General features: G+C 36.6%; 2 non-coding genes across 2 annotated transcripts; both read left to right on the top strand.

The window, feature by feature from the left end:
• Positions 1–2,462: 2,462 nt before the first annotated feature.
• LOC148565012 (small nucleolar RNA R71) lies at positions 2,463–2,570 on the top strand. The gene has a single exon (XR_015884921.1). It is a non-coding gene; the product is annotated as a small nucleolar RNA R71 (small nucleolar RNA).
• A 4,815-nt stretch (positions 2,571–7,385) lies between these two features.
• LOC148565011 (small nucleolar RNA R71) lies at positions 7,386–7,493 on the top strand. The gene has a single exon (XR_015884881.1). It is a non-coding gene; the product is annotated as a small nucleolar RNA R71 (small nucleolar RNA).
• Positions 7,494–27,849: the final 20,356 nt, after the last annotated feature.

Genomic DNA, 27,849 nt, shown 5'->3' with positions numbered 1-27,849 from the left:
TTTTGAATTTTGAAGGTAGGTGGGGTTTATGAGGTAGGTTTATGGGGAAGAGTGGATGGATGTGAGTGGTGATAAGGAAGAAAGATTGAGGTGATTGGTGAAGAGTTTTGGGGAAGAGTGTTTATGGGATTGTGTGAAAGAGGGGTGAGAAGAAGTGAGTGGAGGTAGGTGGGGATCCTGTGGGGTCCACAGATCCTGAGGTGATCCTGTGGAGTCCATAGATCCTGAGGTGTTCAAGGATTTATAACCTTGCACCAAATTGGGCATGCAAAATGCCCTTGCACACAAATCTGGGCGTTCAGTGCCAGATTGGTGCTTTTCTGGGCGTTGAACGCCCATTTGTTGCCCATTTCTGGCGTTGAACGCTAGAACCATGCTTGTTCTGGGTGTTTAGTGCCAGCTCTTCTCCAGGGTGCAATTCTGGCATTCAAACGCCCAGATGCTGCCCATTTTGGGTGTTCAGCGCCAGAACCATGCTCTGTTCTGGCGTTGAACGCCAGCCAGATGCTCCTTACTGGTGTTTAAACGCCAGTGAGATCCTCCTCCAGGATGTGATTTTTCTTCTGCTGTTTTTTATTCCGTTTTCAATTTTTATATTTATTTTGTGACTCCACATGATCATGAACCTAATAAAACATGAAAGAACAATAAAATTAGATTTAGATAAATAAAAATTGGGTTGCCTCCCAACAAGCGCTTCTTTAATGTCAATCGCTTGACAGTGGGCTCTCATGGAGCCTCACAGATGTTCAGAGCATTGTTGAGACTCTCCAACACCAAACTTAGAGTTTGGATATGGGAGTTCAACACCAAACTTAGAGTTTGACTGTGGGGGCTTTGGTTGACTCTGCAGTGAGAGAAGCTTTTTATGCTTCCTCTCCATGGGTACAGAGAGAGATCCTTGAGTTTTAAACACAAGGTTGTCCTTATTTAATTGAAGGATCAATTCTCCTCTGTCCACATCAATCACAGCTCTTGCTGTGGCTAGGAAGGGTCTTCCAAGAATGATGGATTCATCTTCATCCTCCCCAGTATCCAGGATTATGAAATCAGCAGGGATGTAAAGGTCTTTAACCTTTACTAACATGTCCTCTACTTGTCCATAAGCTATTTTCATGGATTTGTCTGCCATTTCTAATGAGAAATTGGCTTCCTGTACCTCAAGGGTTCTTAATTTTCATGGATTTGTCTGCCATTTCTAATGAGAAATTGGCTTCCTGTACCTCAAGGGTTCTTAGTTTCTCCATTACAGAGAGTGGCATGAGGTTTATTCTTGACCCAAGGTCACACAGAGCCTTCTCAAAGGTCATGGTGCCTATGGTACAAGGTATTAAGAACTTTCCAGGATCCTGTTTCTTCTGAGGCAATGTCAGTTGATCCAGATCACTTAGTTCATTGGTGAACAAGGGAGGTTCATCTTCCCAAGTCTCAATACCAAATAATTTGGCATTCAGCTTCATGATTGCACCAAGGTACTTGGTAACTTGCTCTTCAGTAACATCCTCATTCTCTTCAGAAGAGGAATACTCATCAGAGCTCATGAATGGCATAAGGAGGTTTAATGGAATCTCTATGGTCTCTAGATGAGTCTCAGATTCCTTTGGTTCCTCAGAGGGAAACTCCTTATTGATCACTGAACGTCCCAGGAGGTCTTCCTCACTAGGATTCACGTCCTCAACCTCCCTTACAGGTTTGGCCATGGTGGTTATGTCAATGGCCTTGCACTCTCCTTTTGGATTTTCTTCTGTATTGCTTGGGAGAGTACTAGGAGGGATTTCAGTGATCCTTTTACTCAGCTGGCCCACTTGTGCCTCCAAATTTCTAATGGAGGACCTTGTTTCATTCATGAAACTTACAGTGGCCTTGGACAGATTAGAGACTAAGTTTGCTAAATTAGAGGTATTTTGTTCAGAGTTCTCTGTCTGTTGCTGAGTGGATGATGGAAAAGGTTTACTATTGTTAAACCTATTTCTTCCACCATTATTAAAGCCTTGTTGAGGCTTTTGTTGATCCTTCCATGAGAGATTTGGGTGATTTCTCCATGATGGATTATATGTGTTTCCATAAGGTTCACCCATATAATTTACCTCTGCTATTACAGGGTTTTCAGGATCATAAGCTTCTTCTTCAGAAGATGCCTCTTGAGTACCGTTGGATGCAGCTTGCATTCCATTCAGACTCTGAGAAATCATATTGACTTGCTGAGTCAATATTTTATTTTGATCCAATATAGCATTCAGAGTATCAATTTCAAGAACTCCCTTCTTCACAGGCGTCCCATTATTCACAGGATTCCTTTCAGAAGTGTACATGAACTGGTTATTAGCAACCATGTCAATGAATTCTTGAGCTTCTGCAGGCGTTTTCTTTAGGTGAATGGATCCACCTGCAGAAGTATCCAACGACATCTTAGCTAATTCAGACAGACCATCATAGAATATATCCAGGATGGTCCATTCTGAAAGCATATCAGAAGGACACTTTTTGGTCAGTCCTTTGTATCTCTCCCAAGCTTCATAGAGGAATTCACCTTCTTTCTTTCTGAAGGTCTGAATATCCACTCTAAGCTTACTCAGCTTTTGAGGAGGAAAGAACTTGGCTAAGAAAGCCTTGACCAGCTTATCCCAAGAGTTCAGGCTATCCTTAGGTTGAGAGTCCAACCATATTCTAGCTCTGTCTCTCACAGCAAAAGGGAAAAGCATGAGCCTGTAGACTTCAGGATCTACTCCATTAGTCTTAACAGTATCACATATCTGCAAGAATTCAGTTAAGAACTGAAAAGGATCTTCAGATGGAAGTCCATGAAACTTGCAGTTCGGCTGCATCAGAGAAACTAATTGAGGTTTCAGCTCAAAATTGTTTGCTCCAATGGCAGAAATGGAGATGCTTCTTCCATGTAAATTGGAATTAGGTACAGTAAAGTCACCAAGCATCCTCCTTGCATTATTATTATTTTCGGCTGCCATCTCCTCTTCTTGTTCGAAAATTTCTACAAGGTTGTCTCTGGACTGTTGTATTTTAGCTTCTCTTAGTTTCCTTTTCAGAGTCCTTTCAGGTTCTGGATCTGCTTCAACAAGAATATTCTTGTCTTTGCTCCTGCTCATATGAAAAAGAGGGATAGAAAAACAATAATAATAGGGATCCTTTTTACCACAGTATAGAGGTCCCTGTGTGAGTAGAACAAAAGAAGAAGAAAAAATCTGAACTCAGAGAGAGAGAGGGGGTTCGGATTTTTGGTGAGTGAGGAAGAGATGTTAGTAAATAAATAAACAAATAGAAGAAGATGAGAGAGAGAGTGAATTTTCGAAAATAATTTTTGAAAAAGAGTTAGTGATTTTCGAAATTAGTTTTTGAAAAAGGTTAGTAATTTTCCAGAATTAAAATAAAAAATTAAAATAATTAGTTAATTAAAAAGAAATTTTGAAAAAGAGGGAAGATATTTTCGAAAATTAGAGAGAGAGGGAGTTAGTTAGGTAGTTTTGAAAAAGATAAGAAACAAACAAAAAGTTAGTTAGTTAGTTGAAACAAATTTGAAAATCAATTTTGAAAAGATAAGAAGATAAGAAGTTAGAAAAGATATTTTAAAATCAAATTTTTGAAAAAGATATGATTTTGAAAAAGATAAGATAGAAAGATATTTTTGAAAAGATATGATTGAAATTAGTTTTGAAAAAGATTTGATTTTTAAAATTACAATTAATGACTTGATTCACAAGAAATCACAAGATATGATTCTAGAACTCAAAGTTTGAATCTTTCTTAACAAGCAAGTAACAAACTTGAAATTTTTGAATCAAAACATTAATTGATGATGTTATTTTCGAAAATTAGGGGATAAAGATAAGAAAAAGATTTTTGAAAAATATTTTTAAAATTTTCGAAAATAAATAAGAGAATTGAAAAAGATTTGATTTTTGAAAAAGATTTTGAAAAAGATAAGATTTTTAAATTGAAAATTTGATTTAACTCATAAAAACAACTAGATTTTAAAAAGTTTTGAAAAAGTCAACTCAAATCTTCGAAATTTATGAGTGAAAAAGGGAAAGATATTTTTTTTTATTTTTTGAATTTTTAATGACGAGAGGGAAAAACATGAAAAAGACTCAATGCATGAAAATTTTGGATCAAAGTATGTGATGAATGCAAGAACACTATGAATGTCAAGATGAACACCAAGAACACTTTGAATGTTAAGATGAACATCAAGAACATATTTTTGAAAAAAATTTTAATGCAAAGAAAATATGCAAGACACCAAACTTAAAAATTTTTTTATGTATAGACACTATGAATGCAAGAATGCATATGTAAAACAAGAAAAGACACAAAACAAGAAAACATCAAGATCAAACAAGAAGACTTACCAAGAACAACTTGAAGATCATGAAGAACACTATGAATGCATGAGTTTTTCGAAAATTTTATGCAAATTTTAAAACATGCAATTGACACCAAACTTATAACATGACACATGACTCAAACAAGAAACACAAAAATATTTTTTTTTATTTTTATGATTTTATTAATTTTTTTGTATTTTCTTTTAATTTTTTTGAAAATCATTTTGAAAAAGAAAAATAAGGATTCCAAAATTTTTAATATGAATTCTAGGAATCTTATGCTCTTTAGTCTAAAGCTCCAATCAAAGGGTCAGGCATGGCTTAATAGCCAGCCAAGCTTTAGTATGTAACTCAGACATGACACGCTTGACATTCCCTATCCAGAAGAATTAGACATGGCTTTACAGCCAGCAAGGCTTCAACATGCTTCATGAAACACTAGAATTCATTCTTAAAAATTCTGAAGAAAAATATATTTTTGAAAACATTTTTATTTTAAAATTTTTTTGAAAACAAAGGAGAAATTTTTGAAAGACTTTTTTTTTTTTGAAAAATTTTTGAAAATAAAACAAAAAGAAAATTACCTAATCTGAGCAACAAGATCAACCGTCAGTTATTCAAACTTGAACAATCCCCGGCAACGGCGCCAAAAACTTGGTGCACAAAATTGTGATCTCAGGCAACGGCGCCAGAAACTCTGTACGCACGTCTTAATAAATCATTTTTCATTCACAACTTCGATACAACTAACCAGCAAGTGCACTGGGTTGTCCAAGTAATAAACCTTACGTGAGTAAGGGTCGATCCCACGGAGATTGTTGGTATGAAGCAAGCTATGGTCACCTTGTAAATCTCAGTCAGGCGGATATAAAATAGTTATGGAGTTTTCGAACATAAATAATAAATAGATAGAAAATAAGGATAGAAACACTTATGTAATTCATTGGTGAGAATTTCAGATAAGCGTATAGAGATGCTTTCGTTCCTCTGAATCTCTGCTTTCCCGCTGTCTTCATCCAATCAGTCTTACTCCTTTCTACGGCTGGCTTTATGTAAGGACATCACCATTGTCAATGGCTACTTTTAATCCTCTCTGGAAAATGGTCCGATGCGCTGTCACTGTATGGCTAATCGTCTGGAGGCATCACCCTTGTCAACGGCTGCATCCCATCCTCTTGTGAAAATGGTCCAAATGCTCTGTCACAGCACAGCTAATCATCTGAGGTTCTCGATCATACTGGAATAGGATTCACCCTCCTTTTGCGTCTGTCACTACGCCCAGCACTCGTGAGTTTGAAGTTCGTCACAGTCATTCAATCCCAGAGTCCTACTCGGAATACCACAGACAAGGTCTAGACTTTCCGGACTCTCATGAATGCCGCCATCAATCTAGCTTATACCACGAAGATTCTGATTAAGAGATCTAAGAGATACTCATTCAATCTAAGGTAGAACGGAAGTGGTTGTCAGGCACGCGTTCATAGGGATTGATGATGATTGTCACGTTCATCACATTCAGGTTGAAGTGCGAATGAATATCTTAGAAGCGGAATAAGTTGAATTGAATAGAAAAACAGTAGTACTTTGCATTAATCTTTGAGGAACAGCAGAGCTCCACACCTTAATCTATGGAGTGCAGAAACTCTACCATATGAAAATACATAAGTGAAAGGTTCAGGCATGGCTGAATGGCCAGCCCCCAAACGTGATCACAGGATCAAAAATACAATCCAGGATGATCCCCAAGATCCTAATACAATAGTAAGTAGTCCTATTTATAATAAACTAGCTACTAGGGTTTACAGAAGTAAGTAATTGATGCATAAATCCACTTCCGAGGCCCACTTGGTGTGTGCTTGGGCTGAGCTTGAATGTTACACGTGCAGAGGCTCTTTCTGGAGTTGAACGCCAGGTTGTAACATATTTCTGGCGTTCAACTCTAGTTTGTGACATGTTTCTGGCGTTTAACTCCAGACAGCAGCGTAGAACTAGTGTTCAACGTCCTTTTACGTCATATAAACTTGGTCAAAGTATGAACTATTATATATTGCTGGAAAGCCCTGGATGTCTACTTTCCAAAGAAATTGAAAGCGCGCCATTTTGAGTTCTGTAGCTCCAGAAAATTCACTTTGAGTGCAGGGAGGTCAGAATCCAACTGCATCAGCAGTCCTTCTTCAACCTCTGAATTTGAGTTTTGCTCAAGTTCCTCAATTTCAGCAAGAAAATACCTGAAATCACAGAAAACACACAAACTCATATTAAAGTCCAGAAATGTGAATTTAACATAAAAACTAATGAAAACATCCCTAAAAGTAACTAGATTCTACTAAAAATATACTAAAAACAATGCCAAAAAGCGTATAAATTATCCGCTCATCACTGACCCACCTGTGCCTCCAAATTTCTAATGGAGGACCTTGTTTCATTCATGAAACTTAGTGTGATATTAGATAGATCAGAGACTATGGTTGCTAGGCCAGAATGGCTCTGTTCAGAATTCTCTGTCTGTTGTTGAGAAGATGATGGAAAAGGCTTGCTATTGCTAAACCTATTTCTTCCACCATTATTGTTGAAGCATTGTTGAGGCTTCTGTTGGTCCTTCCATGAGAAATTAGGATGATTTCTCCATGAAGGATTATAGGTGTTTCCATAGGGTTCTCCCATGTAATTCACCTCTGCCATTGCAAAATTCTCAGGATCATAAGCTTCTTCTTCAGAAGATGATTCTTTAGTACTGTTGGATGCAGCTTGCAATCCATTCAGACTCTGAGAAATCATATTGATTTGCTGATTCAATATTTTGTTCTGAGCCAATATGGCATTCAGAGTATCAATTTCAAGAACTCTTTTCTTATGAGGCGTCCCATTGTTCATAGGATTCCTCTCAGAGGTGTACATGAACTGGTTATTTGCAACCATTTCAATGAGTTCCTGAGCTTCTGCAGGGGTTTTCAGATGAAGAAATCCTCCTGCAGAAAGGTCCAATGACATTTTTGACAACTCAGACAGACCATCATAGAATATATATATGATGCTCCATTCTGGAAGCATGTCAATAGGACACCTTTTGATCAATTGCTTATATCTTTCCCAAGCTTCATAAAGGGACTCGCCTTCCTTCTGTCTGAAGGTTTGGATTTCCACTCTAAGCTTGCTCATCTTTTGAGGTGGAAAGAATTTGGCCAGGAAAGCACTGACCAGGTTTTCCCAAGAGTTCAGGCTTTCCTTAGGTTGTGAATCCAACCATGTTCTAGCTCTGTCTCTCAAAGCAAAAGGGAAAAGCATAAGCCTGTAGACCTCGGATCAACTCCATTAATCTTGATAGTGTCATAGATTTTCAAGAATTCAGATAAAAACTGATGGGGATCTTCCAATAGAAGTCCATGAAATTTGCAATTCTGTTGCATTAGAGAAACTAATTGAGGCTTAAGTTCAAAGTTGTTTGCTCCAATGGCATGAATTGAGATGCTTCTTCCATAGAAATTGGAAGTTGGTGTAGTGAAATCACCAAGCACCTTCCTTGCATTGTTGTTGTTGGGTTCGGCCATAGTTGTTTTCTCTGTTTCAAAAATTTCAGTTAGGTCCTCTTTAGAGTATTGTGCTTTAGCTTCTCTTAGTTTCCTCTTAAGAGTCCTTTCAGGTTTAGAATCAGCTTCAACAAGAATGCCTTTGTCCTTGTTCCTGCTCATATGAAAGAGAAGAGAACAAGACAGTATGGAATCCTCTATGTCACAATATAGAGATTCCTTCATGTGAGTAGAAGAAGAGGAGAATAGAAGAAGGAGAAGTGAAAAATTCAAAAATTAATAAAAATATTTTTTGTTTTTATTTTAAATATTAATTAGAATTCAAAAAAAGAAAAATTAAATTAAATTAAAATTTAAAACAATTAGTTAATTAAAAAGAATTTTGAAAAAGGGGAAGGAGTTTTCGAAAATTAGATAGAGAAAATTAGTTAGGTGGTTTTGAAAAAGATATGATTGAAATAGAAGATTTTTAAAATCAAACAGAAAGTCAGGTAGTTAATTGAAAAAAGATTTGAAAATCAAATTTGAAAAGATAGGAAGTTAGAAAAGATTTTGAAAATTGATTTTTGTAAAAGATATGATTGAAATGATTGAAATTATTTTGAAAAAGATTTGAAAAGGAAATTAAAAATATTTGGTTTTGAAAATTAAAGTTGATTACGTGACTAATAAGAAACTAAAAGATATGATTTTAAAATTTAAAGATTGAACCTTTCTTAATAGGCAAGTAACAACTTCAAAAAATTTTGAATCAAAACATTAAATGCTAGTAGTAATTTCGAAAATTATGAAGCAAAATAAGGAAAGGATTTTGAAAATCAATTTTTTTATAAATTTTTGAAAAGCATTAAAGGAAAAATGAAAAATATTTTGAAAAATTTTAAGCAAGAATTCGAAAATATAAAAAGGAAATTGAAAAAGATTTGATTTTGAAAAAGATTTGAAAAGATAGAATTTTTAAATTGAAATTTATGAGTAAAATAAGGAAAGATATATTTTTTATTTTTGACTTTTTAATGAGGAGAGAGAAAAACAACTAAATGATGCAAAACATAAAAATTTAAGATCAAAACTAATAATGCATGCAAGAACACTTAGAATCTCAAGATGAACACCAAGAACACTTTGAATGTCAAGATGAACACTAAGAACTTACTTTTGAAAATTTTTTGAGAAAAGAAAAACATGCAAGACACCAACTTAGAAATTTTCAATGTTTAGACTCTAATAAATCTAAAATTCATATGAAAAACAAAGATAAGACACAAAACAAAAAAAAATTAAAGATCAAACATATAAAATTAGCAAGAACAACTTGAAGATCATGAAAAACACATGCATGAATTTTTGAAATTTTTTAAGAAAAGTTAAAAAGATGCAATTGACACCAAAATTGACACAAGACTCAAACAGAAAACACAGAATATTTTTGGTTTTTATGATTTTATTGATTTTTTTTTTGCATTTTTCGAAAATAAAAAATAAAAAGCTTAAAATTAAAATAAATTTACCTAATCTGAGCAACAAGATGAACCGTCAGTTGTCCAAACTCGAACAATCCCCGATAACGGCGCCAAAAACTTGGTGCACGAAATTGTGATCATCAATGGAGCCAACAACCTTAGTACGCACAATTGTAATCTCAACTCTTTATCACAACTCCGCACAACTAACCAGCAAGTGCACTAGGTCGTCCAAGTAATAAACCTTACGTGAGTAAGGGTCGATCCCACGGAGATTGTCGGCTTGAAGCAAGCTATGGTCATCTTGTAAATCTCAGTCAGGCAGATTCAAATGGTTATGGAGAATTGATAATTAAGAGATGAATAAAACATAAAATAGGATAGAGATACTTATATAATTCATTGGTGAGAATTTCAGATAAGCGTATGAAGATGCTTTGTTCCTTTCTGAACCTCTTCTTTCCTAATGCCTTCTTCCAATCATTCATACTCCTTTCCATGGCAAGCTTATGTTGGGTTTCACCGTTGTCAATGGCTACCTCCCGTCCTCTCAATAAAAATGGTCAAAATGTGCTGTCACCGCACGGCTAATCAGCTGTTGGTTCTCGATCATGTTGGAATAGGATCCATTGATCCTTTTGCGTCTGTCACTACGCCCAACACTCGCGAGTTTGAAGCTCGTCACAGTCATCCCTTCCCAGATCCTACTCGGAATACCACAGACAAGGTTTAGACTTTCCGGATCTCAGGAATGCTGCCAATTGATTCTAGCCTATACCACGAAGACTCTGATCTCATGGAATGGAAGGCTCGGTTGTCAGGCGAGGCAACCATGCGTCATGAACCAGGAGGCTAAGAGATACGCACTCAAGCTATTGCAAGTAGAACGAAAGTGGTTGTCAGGCATACGTTCATAGGTGAGAATGATGATGAGTGTCACGGATCATCACATTCGTCAGGGTGAAGAACGAGTGGATATCTTAGAACAGAAATAGGCTTGAGTTGAATAGAAAAACAATAGTACTTTGCATTAATTCATGAGGAACAGCAGAGCTCCACACTTTAATCTATGGTGTGTAGAAACTCCAACGTTGAAAATACAAAAGTGATAATGGTGATCATTGGCTTCGGCCCCAGAGAGGGAACCAGAAGAACCAAGATGAAAATACAATAGCAAAAGGTCCTATTTATAGAGAACTACTAGCCTAGGGTTTACAGAAATAAGTAATTAATGTAGAAATCTTCTTCCGGGCCCATTTGGTATGTGCTTGTGTTGAGCATTGAAGCTTTCACATGTAGAGACTTTTCTTGGAGTTAAACGCCATCTTTTGTGGCAGTTTGGGCGTTTAACTCCAGCTTTTCTACCAGTTCTGGCGTTTTGACACCAGAATTTTTATGCTGAATTGGAACGCCGGTTTGGGCCATCAAATCTCGAGCAAAGCATAGACTATTATATATTGCTATAAATGCCCAGGATGTCTACTTTCTAACGCAATTGAGAGTGCACCAATTGGGCTTCTGTAGCTCCAGAAAATCTGCTTCGAGTGCACGGAGGTCAGAATCCAATAGCATCTGTAGTCCTTTTTCAGCTTCTGAATCAGATTTTTGCTCAGGTCCATCAATTTCAGCCAGAAAATACCTGAAATCACAGAAAAACACACAAACTCATAGTAAAGTCCAGAAATGTGATTTTTATTTAAAAACTAATAAAAATATAATAAAAACTAACTAAAACATACTAAAAATATACTAAAAACAATGCCAAAAAGCGTATAAATTATCCGCTCATCACGCATCCGCGTCAATGGCTTATTTCGAGAGTGACGCGTACGCGTCATGTGTGCGTACGCATGAGTTGGTTTATGTGAAAGGCACAATGCGCGCGAAACGTTCGCACAACTCTCGGGTTTTTGGCTTAGGGGTGGAATTTCTCAATCCACGTGTACGCATACATGGCGCGTCCACGTGGGTAGGCAAAAATGCTTGATCCACGCGTACGCGCGGATGGTGCTCTGTTTTTCAAAATTTTTTTCTTGGTTTTTGCACCAATCCAAGCATTCCAAACCTCCAAACATCTACCAAAATACCATAAAACCTTATTTAACATACTAAACTATCAACTATACTCAACAAATCAACCAAAAACATGAATTTAAACTAATTACCAATATGTACAAAAGAGAAAATGAAAAGAATTTACCATGGTGGGGTGTCTCTCACCTAGCACTTTTGTTTATTGTCCTTAAGATGGACTTATGGGGAGCTCCTCTCAAGGTGGCTGGTGTTTGAATTCATCTTGGAACTCCCACCAATGATTGGTTCTCTATTGTGCCCCAAGAATTCTTATTTGTTGCACCAAGTGTTGATGGAGTTCTTCACAAGCTTGGGGCTCCCAAAGTTGATCCTCGTCTTGTGAGCTGGGATCCCACACTTTATTTTCACACCCGTCTTGAAGTTGATCATCATTATTAGTCCAACCGGGTGGTGAGTAAGGTGAATTCTCAATAAAGTGGCCAACAATCCTCCTAGACCCCTCTAGTTGAGCACTACTCCAACCTTTATATCTCATGTTTGAAGCATCAACCATAATGAGCCTTGATTTGCGACGCCAACCACAAAATAATTTTCTTTTACGCTTCATCCCACAAAGTTTCCTAAGTTGGCCATCCGTTTCAAGTAAACCATATTCAAGTGGGATAATAAAGCTAATAGAAATGAATTTCACCCACTCAAATGAAGGAGTAGATGGCAACCTAGGCAAAGACAACTCCAAGGGTCTTGATAAAGCGTATTCAATTCCCATCCTCCTTTTTCTAAGGACTTCCACCTATTCACAAGATTTTTCTAATTCAATCATTTGTTCATCAATACTATCTAAGCCTTTTCCCTTAATCAAACTATAATTAGGAGGATGAAAGACATTTACCTCCACATCATTTTCAAATTCATTGGGAGAAGGTTCTTCATGCTCAAATGATTCTTCACCTCTAAGCTTTGATGCTTGGTCTACATCACCAAGGGAACTCAATTCTTGCTCTATCCCATCCAAGTCTTCATATGGAATATTCCTTGGAAGGTGTGCACTTTTCTCCTTAGCATCAAATTCAATATTCTTGGAGGGGTTTTCTTCAACTCTATGTTCCCATGGAGGCTCTGCATCTCTTAAGTCTTCAACCACTTCTTCCTCTTCTTCAACAATTGTAGCTTTCTCTAATTATTCCAATACAAAGCAACTTCTCTCATTCTCCACCAATCTCTCCTTCATGTTATGCTCTTCATTTGAATCTCCACATAGAGCCATGGGAGTTCCTTGAGTGTTTAAGCATTGGGATGCTAATCGGTTTACCACCTCGTCCAAGGCGGCCGTGAATTATTGCACATTCCTTTTCATCTCCTCTTGTCCTTGAACAAGAACATCAAGGATGTCATCCATTGGAGGTTGGGGTGGATGGAAGGGTTCATCAATTTGGGGAAAGGATTCATTGTAGAAGGTGGTTCTTCTTGGTAGAGTTGTGGTGGTTCAATATTATCCATTCTTTCCACTTGTTACACAACACACTCCATGGTTGTTTGAAATTGATCCAATGTTTCCTTGAGATGATCCCTTGACTCTTGTTCCTCTTGGATATCATGAGTAGGATCATATGGCTCTTGGATGGATGGACATGAATATTCTTCCATGGGAGGTTGTGGTGGAAAGTAGTATCCATCTTGTGGTTGGAAATTTGCATGCATTGGAGGTGGTTCATCTTGATAATAATATGGAGGGGGTGGTTCTTGAAAATATTGATGTTGGAATGGTGGTGGCTCTATATGTGGCTCATATGGCTCAAAAGGTTGTTGGAATGGTGGATATGGATTAGGGTCATATGAAGGTGGTTGGTGAAAAGTGGCTTGTGAGTATGGTTGAGGGTTATGTTGAGGGTATGGCTCATAGGCATATGGTGATGGTTCTTGAAAGTCATAAGGAGATTTACCATAGCCATTGGATTGATGTGCATCATAGAATGGCTCTTGTTCATAGTGCATTGGTGGAGGTTGTTGCCATGAAGATTGATCATATGCATATGGCTCCTCCCACCTTTGGTTATCCCATTCTTGATACACATCCTCATTGAAGCTCTCATTTCCTACAACATAGTTAGAGCCAAACTCATAGCCAAAGTGAGAATTCATGATGAAAAGGGAAAATAAAATTCAAAAGCTAATAGAAAAATAATGAAACAAAGTCCTAAACTAGCAAAGACTAGCAAACAATCCAAAAATCAAGCTATTCACAATATTCACATATGTACAATAACCAATAACACAGCACCATTGCAATTCCCCGGCAACGGCGCCATTTTGATGATTGGACTTTTAATGGTTTAGAATTCACAATAAGTCTCGTTGTAATATAGTTTCTAAACCAACATCAATCCTTTCATACAAAAATTTGTTTGTCACAAGTAACAAACCCCTAAATTTATAAACCGAAGTATTGAACCTCGGGTCGTTCTCCCTAGGAATTGCAATAAAGTGTCTTGTTATTGGTTATGAGTTATATTTGGGGTTTTTGATAAGAGGCGTGAAAAGTAAATGGAAATGAAAATAAACTAACAACTAAAGAGGTCTTGACAAGGTTTGGTGGTCAAGGATCTCTATCCTAATCACTAACCACAACATGAGAATTGGCAAGGACTAACCCCACTAAGTTAACCCTTAACTAATAGTAGAGGAAAGTCAAGTGAGCTATGTCAATCCAAGTCCATAAGTCCTAGTTCTCCACCAAATCAATTAGTGAGATCTAGAGTTAATGGCTCACAATCGTTAATCACTTGGACATTAGTAACTCAAGAGTTCATAAGTTACCTTCCCAAGCCAAGAGCACTAAAATCTACTCTAAAATCCAACCAAGCATTTCATCAAACACTTGGAAGGCACAAAAGAAAAGCATAGTAAATTGCAAGAATTAAAGGAATCTACAACTACAAAAGTAAGAGATTAACAATAGAAAGGCAAAACAATAGAAATGTAAACTCATAACTAAAAGAAGCATTTTAACAAACACATAGAAGGCAATAAAAGTAAACAACATGAATTGCAAGAATTAAAGAGAGATCTAACTAGAATAGCAAGAGATCAACAATAGAAAAGGAAAACAATTATGAAACAACAAAGAACTTACTAATTGCATTGAGAAAGAAATGCAGATCTACAAAAGAAAGTTCATAAACTACAACTAACAATACAAAGAAATTACAAGAGAAGAAGAATTCTACAACTACAAGAGAAAAATTAAGGAAAGGAAAGGAAAATTAGAAGAGAGAAGAAGAATTAGATCTAGATCTAAAACCTAATCCTAATTCTAGAGAGAAGTGAGAGCTTCTCTCTCTAGAAACTAACTCTAACTACTCCTAAAGCTTAAACTATGACTAAAGATCAAAGGTATGTAAAGTATGTCAATTCCCCTTCAATCCTTGGCTTAAATAGCATCATAAATGAGTTGGATTGGGCCCACAAGGCTTTAGAATTTGCTGGTCACAAATTTGCATTTAATGCAAATCGGTGCGAACGCATACCATGCACGTGCGCGCCCCTATATTCGATGAAACTATGGCAAATCTTATATCATTTTGAAGCTCCAGATGTTAGCTTTCCAATGAAACTAGAACCGCATCATTTGGACCTCTGTAGCTTAAGTTATGGTCGATTAAGTGTGAAGAGGTCGGCTTGACAGCTTTTGTGATTCCTTCATTTCTTCATGAGTTCTCCATTTTTACATGCTTTCCGTTCATTCCCTTGATCCAATCTTTGCCTCCTAAATCTGAAATCACTTAACAAACATATCAAGGCATCTAATGGAATCAAGGTGAATTAAATTTAGCTATTTTAAGTCCTAAAATAACATGTTTTCACTCTTAAGCACAATTAAAGGAGAATTTACAAAACCATGCTATTTCATTGAATAAATGTGGAAAAAGATGATAAAACCCTCTAAATTAAGCACAAGATAAACCCTACAAATGGGGTTTATCAGTACCATCTAGTGATTCGGTGTGTTCTTCAAGAGAGGCCGAAATACTAGCCGTATAGTCCAACTGCCGTCTAGCTTGCCGAGTATGTAACAAGGTTCTTTCAATCTCAGGGTCAAACTCGGCTAAGCTAGAATTCGGTTGAGACCGAGTCATCAAACTTGGGAGTCATAGCACACATACAAAAAAAATCTAAACTATAGCTAAGTATTGAAAGAAAGTAAACTATCTACAATTTTCACATATTTACATAACCAATATCAAGGCATTTGTCGCAACCACTTCCCGGCAACGGCGCCAAAAATTTGATGGTTGCGGATTATGTCGGTATAGAATTTCTCAATAAAATCCTGTTGTAAGTATAGTTCTAACCGACAACAATCCTCAAATCAAATTTCAAAGGAATTGGTTGTCACAAGTTCAACCCCAATAAAAATAACCGAAGTATTCAAACCTCGGGTCATCTCACAAGGAATGGGCAAACATGTGCATCAACATTGATTAGAATTCCGGGGTTGCAAGTCATGAGCAAGAAATTAACTAAGAATCCTAACAAGCAAGTAATCTTGGAGTGCAAGAAACTAATTCAAACAACTAAAGCAAGATGTGAGCAATTCCAAACTAATAAGATAACATCCAATATAATTCTACTCTAAGACTAACCAAATAACTATGACTAAGACAAGCAATTAGGATTTTTGGGGTTTTCAAATATGAATAATAAATCAACTCTTGGCTAGACATGGGAATTGGGGTCACTATCCTTGTCTAATAACCATATCTTGACAACTATGAGGAACCAAACTCATTAAATCTACTTCTATACTTGAAGTATGTTAAATGGTTTAGTCAACATCAACCCATAAGGTCCAACCTAGCTACTAATTGACTTAGTAGTAGGCTAGTATCAATGGCTATCAATTTGACCACTAAGGGTTCCCAAATCATCAAATTCATTAGACCCAATGACTCAAATTTACCCAATTCCCTTAGCCTAGGCCTAGAGTAAAGAGAACTACTCCATAATCAAAGGAAACATTTCATCAAACACATGGTAAGCATTACTGAAAGACATATTCAAAGTGCAATTAATTGAAATTAACAAGTACCCACTAACAATTATCAACATACAGTCATTCAAACAACACAATTAATCATGAAAATTATCAATGTAACATTAGCAATTCAAGATTCACAAGATTCATGAAATACGTATAAAATGACAATTGATAAGAAAACATAAAACTAACACAAGATCTAAACAAAATTATGCTACAGAATTCAAATTAAGTAATTAAAACTAGTAATTAACAAGATCCAATTTAGAATTCAACAAGGGAAGATCAAATCAAAGCTAGATCTAGAGAGGAACAAGGGTTTCTCTCTCTAGAAGAACAAGAACCAAAAACTAGCTAAAAATTGTGTCTAAGTGTCAAATGAATGATCCCCCCCCTTTCCACCTAGCATCCTTGGGTCTTTTCCATGCAGAACCAGCTTGAATTTGGGCCTCTTGAGCCTCAAAAATTTCCAGGCATGATTTCCTTTAATGAGGTCACGTGCAGTTTGTCGCGCGTACGCGCCATGCGTACGTTCACGCCAATTGCTTTTGTGATCCACGCGTGCGCGCCATGTACGCGTGTGCGCCGGTGTGAATTTTCCTAATCTACGCGGATGCGTCGATCTTTGTGTGCCGCTTTCAGCTGTCCACATCCACGCGTGCGCACAAGGTGCGCGTGCGCGCCCATGCTGAAATTCCAAAAATCCAAATCTTCATGTTCTTTCCTCTTGTGCATGCTTTCTTTCTCTCTTCTAGGCCATCCTTGCCCTATAAATTCTGAAATCACTCAACAAACATGTCACGACATCGAATGGCAATAGAAGAGGATCAAAATATAATAATTTTAAGGCAAAAGAAGCATGTTTTCCATCATGAAGCAATATTAGGAAGAGAACACAAAACCATGCAATTCTTCTGAATAAATGTGAAAAATATTGACAAAACCCCCCAAATTCTACACAATATAAACCACAAAATTGGGGTTTATCAGTTCTCAGTATGGTAACAGTGCCCATTGATGTAAGATGTAAGGCTCTGGGACACCGAAGGTAATCCTAGAACTTCACATCACATATAGATATTCAAGCTTAGAACAAAATAAATAAATATATATAAAACTTAAACCATAAACCGGGTTATCTAAACTTAGGGGAATTCTAACTAATATTAATCACACCGCTGTATCCCACAGCCTACGCCACCCTAACCTCCATGCGATCTCATCGCCACCACCTACCTAACCTCTTCAGCACTAGACAATCACAATTAATACAAACAAGTAAAACACAGATAATATTCATATACAACAAGTAGTCCAAGAAGCAGGTAGGCATGTTATACAATTAGGCAAACTCAAGTAAACAAAGCAAGCAAGTATACAGAAGATGCACATGATGAATGTCTGCTCTATTGGCTGTGATATCACATGTCGGTTATCGCCAAACCCGACAGAATATCCAATTGACAACTCCCGGATTAGTCTCTCTATCGCGCATGAGGAGGAAAATTCCGAGGGATGAGTGCCCTACCACCTTCTCCTTTCAAAGGAAAATATTCGGAGGGAGTGTGCCCTATCACCTTCCTCTGGCTGTCGCATAATTCCATGGGTTAGTGTCCTACCACCTTGCAATCAGAGAGAAGTCACATTTTCAGGAGGAATAGTTCCGAGGGATAAGTGCCCTACCACCTTCTCGTTTCAAAGGAAAATATTCCGAGGGAGCGTGTCCTACCACCTTCCTCTGGTTGCAAGAAATATGAGTGAGAAGCCCAGCTTCAACTCTCACATCCGAACATAGGCGGGAGATTGCCACAGTCCCTACAACGGAGAACAATGCATATCGTAATCACATATTCACCACTCTTCATTCTCTCTCAACCAACTCATCCTCAGTACCCCGGAAACCTAAACCTCCGTTTGCTAACTTTTCAAAGTAAAACCTAATCAAACCTCCTAGGACCTTTCCCCTGTTCCAATATCCAAAAATAAACCCAAGAATTTCAAAATGGTGTCACAGAAGCTTACAAGCTTGTTGGGAAGGTGAAACAATTGAAAACAAAGTTTAAGTTTGAGAAACAGGGCGTGTGCGTACGCACAAGGGTGTACGTGCGCACGCCCAGGAAGTTTCAAAATGTGTGCGTATGCACAGGGTATGCATATGCATAGGTACCAAAATTCACAATGTGTGTTCACTCGCACAACCTGTGCTAGCGCCCCCAACAGACTGACCTTCCCAACGTGTGCGTGCGTACAGGGCTGTGCACACGCACAGGTTGTAAAACTTCCTTGGTGTCTGCGTGCGCACAAGGCTGTGCGTGCGCACATACCAGAAATCACAAAATTCTGCAACTCTGCAGAATTTCAGATTTTGACACCAAATTTTGAATGATCATAACTTCCTCTACAAAAATTCAAATTTTACAAACTTTCTATCAATTTGAAGAGTTTTCAATGAACTTTAATTTAACTTAAATCTCAACAAATTTCGAAAACCGAGGCGCAAGTTATGATCCGTCAAAGTTCACCAAAAATCCATTTTTACCCAAAAACCTCATAACCTCAATTTAACCAACTTTTAAACCAAAACCAATCTAATCACTACCCTAACAATACCAAAACAACATAAAAGGCCATACCTCTCATTCCTCAATCTAATCAACCATAAAAATTATATATTACATAAAGAAAACCGAAACCATACCTTGGCCGATTCCCAAACGCTCCAAACACCAAAATGAAGCCACCAAACTTGATCCAAAGCCTCAACCAACCCCAACAAACACCAAAGCTCAAACTAACAACACATATATCACCAAAATCAAAACCTAAGATACACAAAAAAACTAAACACAAGGGTTTAGTGAAACCTTACCTTACCCAACAAGATTAGGAGTAAAATCTAACAATTACCCACTACTAGAGATCACCTAAACAAGCAAAATCATAAAACTTGCTAAGAAACCAAACCCAAAAATGCGCAGGAATTTAGGGCTAAAAATTGGAGCATGAAGAGAGAGATCTTACCAGATTTCTTTAGATAGAAAGGAAGAGCTCGCCGAGAGCTTCACGTGGCCGTAAATGGTTCGTCAATCGGAGCTCCGGATCAAAAGTTATGGAGCTTTGAAGGAGGAGGTGAATAGTGTTCTTTCTTCTCCCTCTCCTCTCATGGCAGCTGCGCCCCTCTCTTCATTTGGGGAAGAAATAAGCTGAAAAGCTCATTTAATGAGCTTATATATGTTGGACCTTGGGCCCAACTTGGGCCCGGTCCAACCCGTTAGCATTTTTAGCCTGTCCGGTCCAACTTTGGGCCAAACCTTTAACATTAACGCCCGGTTTTCCATTTCTAATATTTTTCTAAGGTTTTTGATTTTTTTCACTTTTTCTCGCACAGTACCGGGCAGACTTAAACCGGTTCGATCGGTTCAACTGCCGGTTTGCGGTTTTTCACGGTTTTTTGCAGAAAACACATTTTCTGACTCGAAAAGACCTACTGAGTCCAAAAATCATATTTAAATCCCTAAATTCTCATTCTAACTTTTCAGAACTTAATTTGGGCATTTAAATTATTTTATTCGTGAAAACTCCGGGTTCTTACACATAGCTCAGAGAGAAAACTAGGATTCTGAAATATTATAAATTTGCAGAATGAGGTAAGAGAGAAGAGAGCAAAGCCTGAAGGGCTGAATCTTTTCCCTTTTATATCTAATCCTAATTAATGTAAGATATATTTTCTAAAACTAAATAATATCTTTTCCTATTTGTAATTAAAATAAAAAGTTTTAATAAAAAATTAAATAAGATTGCGTGCTGGTCTTTGTGGAGAAGCAGGGACCACCCCAGATTGTTGAACCTGGCCCCTAACTTCAAGAATTTGAAGTTAGGCGTGGCCTAGGTAGATTGCAAATGGAGCGCATGTTCTTCTTCCGGCACCTAACTTGGGAAAAGCCAAGTTAGGCGCCAATATGGCCATACAGGTTGGACATGAAGTGTATATTATTATATATCGTTGGAAAGCTCTGGAAGTTATCTTTCCAATGCCACTAAAGTCATGTCAATTGGACCTCTGTAGCTCAAGTTATATCGGTTAGAGTGCAGGGAGGTCAGGGTTGACAGCATTATCCACTTTCTTTGTCTTCTTCTATAAAACTCCATCAAATCCATCCGAATGCTACCTAAAATAAACTAAATTGCACACAACTAAAAGTAGCATTTATAGTGGCTAAAAAGTATTTAAATCTTGATTAAACTTAACAATTCAAATGCAAATTCACTAGGAAAAGATAGAAAAGATGCTCACGCATCAGAAACCATTTCCCTCACTTCTGTAACTTCACCCCCTCTCTCTCTTTCTCTCTCTCTCTCTCTCTCTCTCTCCTTCTCTCTCACCTTGGTTCTCCCCCTCATCTCCCTTTTTCACCAGAGATCGAGATGTCGGCCTCGCTTCTATCTCATGGGTCACTGTCGCTGCCGGGTTCCATGGGTCGCCATCGCTGCCTCGAGTTCCATTGCTGTCGCTGCTGCCACGTTGTTGGTCGTCGTCGCCATGTGGGAGATTGATGAAGGGATCAGGTATCACCGTCTCACAAACAGAACTAACAAGAATTAACAAGATCGTCGAAGTATACCGGCGGGTGAGTGACTTTCATGAAGATAAAGACCAAACTGGTATGTAGTCTAAGTTCGTTTGGTTATTAAGTTTGTTTTGTCTTTGACATTTAATGTTATTATTACTTGATTTAACATATTATTTCAACATGTGTAGTCTAATTCCTTGGATCGTGATGTGACGATGGTGGAGACTTTCAAGTATACTCATACCTTGAAAGAGAAAAATGAGAGATTTGTTGATCAATGGTCTGTAGATCATTATGTGATTAAACATCATGTGATATAAAGTTTTCAATTAACTGTCATTCAAATCATAACATGTGTTACATAGGAGTCCTACATGCAGAGATTTGAGAGTGCAACTGACAATGAGAATTTATCGTTGATCTAGATTTTCACAAAATAGAATTCCGTCGTTGAAAGTATAGTCTAGACCAACAATTAATTCCCAAATCAAATGTCAAATTCAAATCAAAACACAAAATATAAACCAAGAGTATTTAACTCCTGGGTTATCTTCCCTAGGAGTTACAATTGAGTGTATAATAATTGGCTATGAAAGAGAGAGCATGGGGGATTGGGAATGAAAGCAGAAAGCAAGTAATGTAAATAGCAAGAATTGAAACAAGCATGCAAGAAATTGAAAAGAAAGCAATTAAAAGACTCTTAGCAAGAAGTGGGTAATCTAGGTTTTCTATCCTAGTTGTGGACTACAAACATAGCAATTGTGTGGAATCAATCCAAATCAATCAATCCTCCTTGAGAATTAGTCAAAAGAGTGTAATTGATCTCAATCCATAAGTCCTAGTCAACTCACTAATTACTTAGTGAAAGACTAGCGTCAACAGAAACCAAACCAATTAACCATTCTCACACAATGCGGAATGGACATCCACAACTCAATTCCACCCAAACACCCAATTTCTCAACCAAGAGTGTGAAAACTAAACATGCAAGAAATTAAACATCAAAGCAATAAAAGTTAAAGCAATTAAATTCAAGAAAAAGGAATGGCAAGAAAGTAACTTAACATGCAAGAAAGTAAATGAAAGCAAGTAAAAGTCAAAGCAATAAAACTTCGAAGGCAAGAAACCTCTTGGCAAGTAATTGAGGACTAAGGCTACCTATCCTAGCCATTGACCACAAACATATGATGATTATGAAGAGTAAATCCTACTTAGTCAACCTTAAATCGAAGATAAGTCAAATAGACATAGTTAATTTCAATCCCTAAGTCCTAAGTCAGCACTAAAGGGTCACATAGAGTCAAGGGAGAACAAATCAACTAACTACTCTAATATATCAAACAAGAATGGACATGATGGACTCAAGGAGCACCAAAGTCAACAATTTCAAGCCAAGAGTGGAGAAAAACTAAGTAAAAACTAAGCCAAGCATTTTATCAAACACTTGGTGTGCATGAAAATAAAATAACATTAAATTACAATAAAATAAATTCTATAACTACCAAAGCAAGAAAATAGCAATAACAACAAAAGAAAGCAATAAATGACATGGAAACATAAATTTGCATTAATTGGAATTAAAATAACAAAAGTGTTCATAACATGAAAATTCATATAAAAGAGAAAATAACAAAAGAGATGAAGAAGATAAAGACAATAAAGCATAGAAACATAAATGAAACTACACTAAATTAAAGTGCTGAAATTAAAAGGGAACTAAGCTAAAAACCCTAATTCTAGAGAGAGGAGGGAGCTTCTCTCTCTAGAGAACTACCTAAAACATGATAAAAGCTAACCCTCATTGGCCCCCCTTGTTTCCACTTGAATTGGGGTTGGAATAGCTTCAGAAATGAGTTGGACTGAGTTTTGGAGGCTTAGAATTTGCCCCCAGCGATTTGCAATTAATGAGCTGACGTAATTCGGGTCACGCGTACGTGTCCCTGCGCCAAAAATCCATCCACGCGTACGCGTCGCTCTGAAATCCTCGTTGTACGTACGCACGCGTGCTGAAACTTCCAACCTCCATTTCTTCATAGTTTCTTCCCTTTTGCATGCTATTTTCCTCACTTCTTCAACCCATACTTGCCTTGGAAACCTAAAATCACTTAGCAAACACATCAAGGTATCATATGGAATTAAAGTGGATCAAATTTATCACTTATAAGGCCTAAAAAGCATGTTTTCACTTTCAAGCACAATTTAGGAAGAAATCATGAAACTATGCTATTTCAATGGATAAGGGTAGGAAAAGTTGATGAAATCCACCCAAATAGAGCAAATAAATACCATGAAATGTAGATTCATCAGCAACCCAGCAATGTCAGTATACTAGAGAGGACGACAACAACTTCGCTGATTCAGTTGTTGATCCTGATACGGTTTGGCGCGAGACTTCATCTTAGCCATAAAAGAATCGCATTGACATGTTGGGATCATTTTTCACCAACAATCTCCGCACCTCCACATTGAGGGCTTCATCTGCCTCTTCTACTAGCCCTGTTGAGGCTGAGGATAGGGTCAATTTGAGGAAGTAGGTGTAGAATTTCACCCAAAGCCTTTACCAATAGGCTAAGCAGCTGGAGTAGTTTGAGGAGAGGTATAACGAGATCCTCGCACATGTGTGAGACACAGATTCCCTCAGGATGGATCTTAGGCAGGAGGTGGAGCGGATGCAGCAACAGATAAGAGTGTACCACGAGCAGATGCGCGCTGGAGGTAGTGGCATTCCTGTTGGAGGGGCACCGAAATCACCGACTAGTATGTTGCCTCAGCAGGAACAGGGGGATGACGATGACAACTATTAGGATTTATAGTGATTAAAGTTTTATTTTATACTATTCGATTGCATTTTATTTATTTAACTTTTTATTCTGTACGTACAATTGATCTTTAATAAAATTATCATTTGGTTTCTATTATTTAGAATTTTACTACTAATTGTGTTTAAAAACATAAAAAATTAAATTTGACTAAATAAGTTTAAAATAAATTTAAAAAATTGAATTTTACATCGAATTTATCAGGAGAACAATTCAACAGTAAGTAGGCACGAAACAATATAGTGTGGCGCCATAGTTCGCTGGTAACCAAATAGTTTTTGGGCAAAGAATTCGCTACAGAATCCGTTAGTAATTGCTGTCAGATTGAGATATCCGACGGTAATTGTTTATCAGTGCGGGTTTTATCATCGGATTATTTTTGACAGTAAATCCAATGATATTATATTTACTGGCAGATTATTTTTGTTATTCTGCCAGTAAATTCAATGCTTTTACCTGTTTTTCTTGTATTGTGATTTGCGTTGAAACATGTCCTCAGTGGTGTGATACACACCTAGCTCCCATAATGTTGGGAAGCACCATTAAGCGACCCCTATTAAAATTTAAAAGTGTCAAAAAGTCAAATAGAAGTAGAGTAATTCTCTTTTCTTAATTTTCCTCTTATTTTAGGTCTCGTTTTATATCAAATTTAATAAGCTTTTCCAAGTTTCAGTTTTGTTTTTAACGTGTCTAAAACACTATTTAACCCCTTCTCATGTACATTTTTAATAGTTGTGATAGTGAAAAATAGAGAATGAAAATTTTGGTGGGAAAAGGAAAAGAAAAAGAAAAAGAAAAAGAAAGAGGAAGATGAAAAAACATAAAACTGGACAAAAAAATTATTGTTGGCAAATGGTGGTGATTAAAAAGAGAAAATGAAAATTTTGAAGAAAAAAACGAAAAATTAAAAAAAAAGTAAATTTTTTTTTTTCAGACCATTGTCTATTTTAATTTCTACTAAAGGATAAAATCTTAAGATTGAAAAAAATTTTAGTAAAATTAAAACAAAATAACCTTTAGGAATAAAAAAAAAGCCATGTTCAAAAGTTGAGCGTTAAAAGGTATATTTTTTCCTAGTTAATGGTAAGAAAAGTGATATTTAAGTTAGTCTCTTATAATAATTATATAGGACAAATTAGCTCTCATTAAAAAAAAATTGACAAATTAACATCGTAGTATTAGGAAATTAAATAAATTATTCTTTTGCAAAATCAAAAGATAACTTACTACTTTATTTTTCTGAATTTTAGATAATTTAATCTCTTTACAATATTTTTTTTTATCGAAAATAATAGTTGAACACAAATAACTTTATTATTTTTTGAGAAAGTTTATGTAATCAACTCTACTTGCAACTAACTTGAATAACTTTTCAAAAATTTTGATTTTGAAATTAAAAAAAATTAGGATTAGGTTTAAAAACACGCGACCACCCACTCCAATCATTCTTCCCCCGAAGTTGTGACCTCCATCACAAGTTCTTGTCCCTCGCCCCTGCGTCGTCCCCCTCCACTATATCTGTCACTCACCCCTACGTCCTCCTCCTTCACCATGTCTGCCAGTCGCTCCTGCATCGTCCCACTCCTCTGCGTTTGCCACTCGCCCCAGCGTCCTCCTCCTCCACGCGTCTACCACTCTCAACGGCGTCCTTCCCCTCCACCGCATCTCTTGGTGGCACTGTTTCCTCCTCATTCAGCCTTGGTCATGCACGATGATTCTTGCAACATGACTCATTGCACCACTGGGACTGCCACGCCCCCTGATCACCGCGACATCGTGCTTCTTTATGCAACACGTCTCCCCATGCCCGCCGACCCTTGCACATCCAAATGCACCAGGGTCTTCTGGCCACACTTTTTGGTTTTGGATTATTCTTTTTACTAGTTTTAGATGTTTTTTTTCTTTTGTTTTAAAGGCTTCTTTTTGGGTTTTGGATTTTTTTTAAATAGTTTTAGATGTTTTCTTTTAGTTTTCGGATGTTCTTTTTTCAATATTGTGTTAGATGTCTCGTTTTGTTAGGTTTTAGAATTTTAAAAAGATTTTAGGTAACTAATTTTTGTTAGGTTTTGAATATTTCTTTTTTTTTTATGTTTTGAATGTTTCTATTTATTAGGAATTTTTAAAATAATTTTCAAAATTTTGAAATGATTTTTTAAAATGATTTTACAATGATTTTAGATGTTTATTATTTTTTTATGTTTTTTTCTCATAAGTAATGCAGATTTTACAACCCACGTACAATTGGTAAGTGCACCGAGTCGTACCAAGTAATACCACGAGAGTGGGTTATCATTCCCACGAGAATTAACGCATTAAGCAAGCAATAGTCAAATGATTATTCTAGTCAAACAATAAAAATCAAGGGTTTCAAGAGCAATTGCATAAAAATAGTGAATTAAATAAAAGTAAGTTGTGTGTAATTGAGAAAGAAATATGATTCAAAAGAGTTAATGTTTTAGACATGTTGAAACTTCCAGAAAAACATTTTTCACTTTTGACCTTGATCAAGTAATGATGCATCTATGGCAAATCATAAGTAAATAAACTCCAATTCCTTGGTAATTTAATTTTTCTAATCCTAATCAATTATCAATTCCTTAATTAACTAATTGTGACAAGAGGTTAAGAACGTTCATTGATTTAAAGACCACACAATTCTCAAGAACCAAACTTGGTTGATTCGATGTCACTTATCAAGTCCAAGTTCAAAACCTAAGAATCATGAGAAAAAGTTTTTAAGCTTACTTCGATTAATTAACTTTTCCAAGATATTAAGAGAATTAAAGTTAGAAGAGAATTGTTTCCTAACACATTCAAATCCTTTGGATGAAGAACGAAAACTTTTTCTTAAGAAAACATCAATGTATTAATCAAGATAGAAAAGCTATAACATTAATTCATAAGAATCAACAAAGCTCCTAACCTTAACCGAGGAGATTAGTGACTCATGCTTCAATGAAAACCCAAAACTCAAAATGAAAAATGGCAAAAAGATCTCCAAAGATTCCCCGTCAAAATTTTTTAGAGAGACCTTATATACTAAATCTAAAACAAAACCTAATAATTAAATTCAAACTTAATACAAAACAAAATCACATCATACCATATCTTTGACATTAAATCTTCAACTTTGAACTATGTCTTCAGGAGTTCTAGGCTTCAGTGATCCAATTGTTTAGCATCCTTAGTGGGCTTGGAGTGTTGTAACATGTAACACCCTACCACACAGAATCTTATACTTAAGTCATAAGACATAGGTGGTGAGGTATTACGACCTCTAAAAGAAAAATTATATATATATATATTTGAAAAAAAATTTATAACTAGGAGCCTTTGAAGAAAAGTTAAAAAATGAAGGCATCAAACAGAAAAGCGCAACACTCACGAAGTGATAACGTAAACGAAACAAGATAGAGAGAACTAACACAGATATATACAAAAGAGTTCCAAAATACAGATAACAAAAGCTCAAGACTTGGCTCGTGAAGATAAACCGGCCGGAGCACATAAGTATATATATACATATATATAAGAGAACCCAAAATACAAAGTTTACAGAACCTGTTTCTCCAAAATAACCTCTAAGAGGTAGCTCATACATTATATAACTAAGCAGTGGAGATAATAAGTATCTACATATATACATAATCAAAATAAAGCCCCAAAAGACATAAAGATCTTCGCTATCAGAAGCCTTCAGCATGCCTCAGCGAGGTGCCTCACGTCCTGCATCTGAAAAATAACAATATCGTATGGGATGAGAACCGGGGTTCCCAATATGGTTAAGGTGTCCACATATAATAAATAAGGTATCAGAAAATCTAGAGGCAATCCTAGAACTCCGACACTTAGATTATAAAATTAAAGATTTAAAACGGGAAACCATAAACAGGGTGGTCCTTTAAGGTTCTTAAACTTAAGCAAACCTCTATCCCAAACCTCCATCATCTACTTTCCTCCAAGACCTCCAACTCTGATAGAACCACACAGACAATCAAGTAGACAATGGCAAACATAATTAGAATACAAGTAATGCAGATAACACATATAACAATTA

This window comes from Arachis ipaensis, chromosome B5 (assembly GCF_059453495.1).
Source record: "Arachis ipaensis isolate K30076 ecotype BB chromosome B5, ASM5945349v1, whole genome shotgun sequence".
NCBI classification, from domain to species: Eukaryota; Viridiplantae; Streptophyta; class Magnoliopsida; order Fabales; family Fabaceae; genus Arachis; species Arachis ipaensis.
Note: the sequence above shows the minus strand (reverse complement) of the source record. Positions and strands in the feature narration are given on the sequence as shown.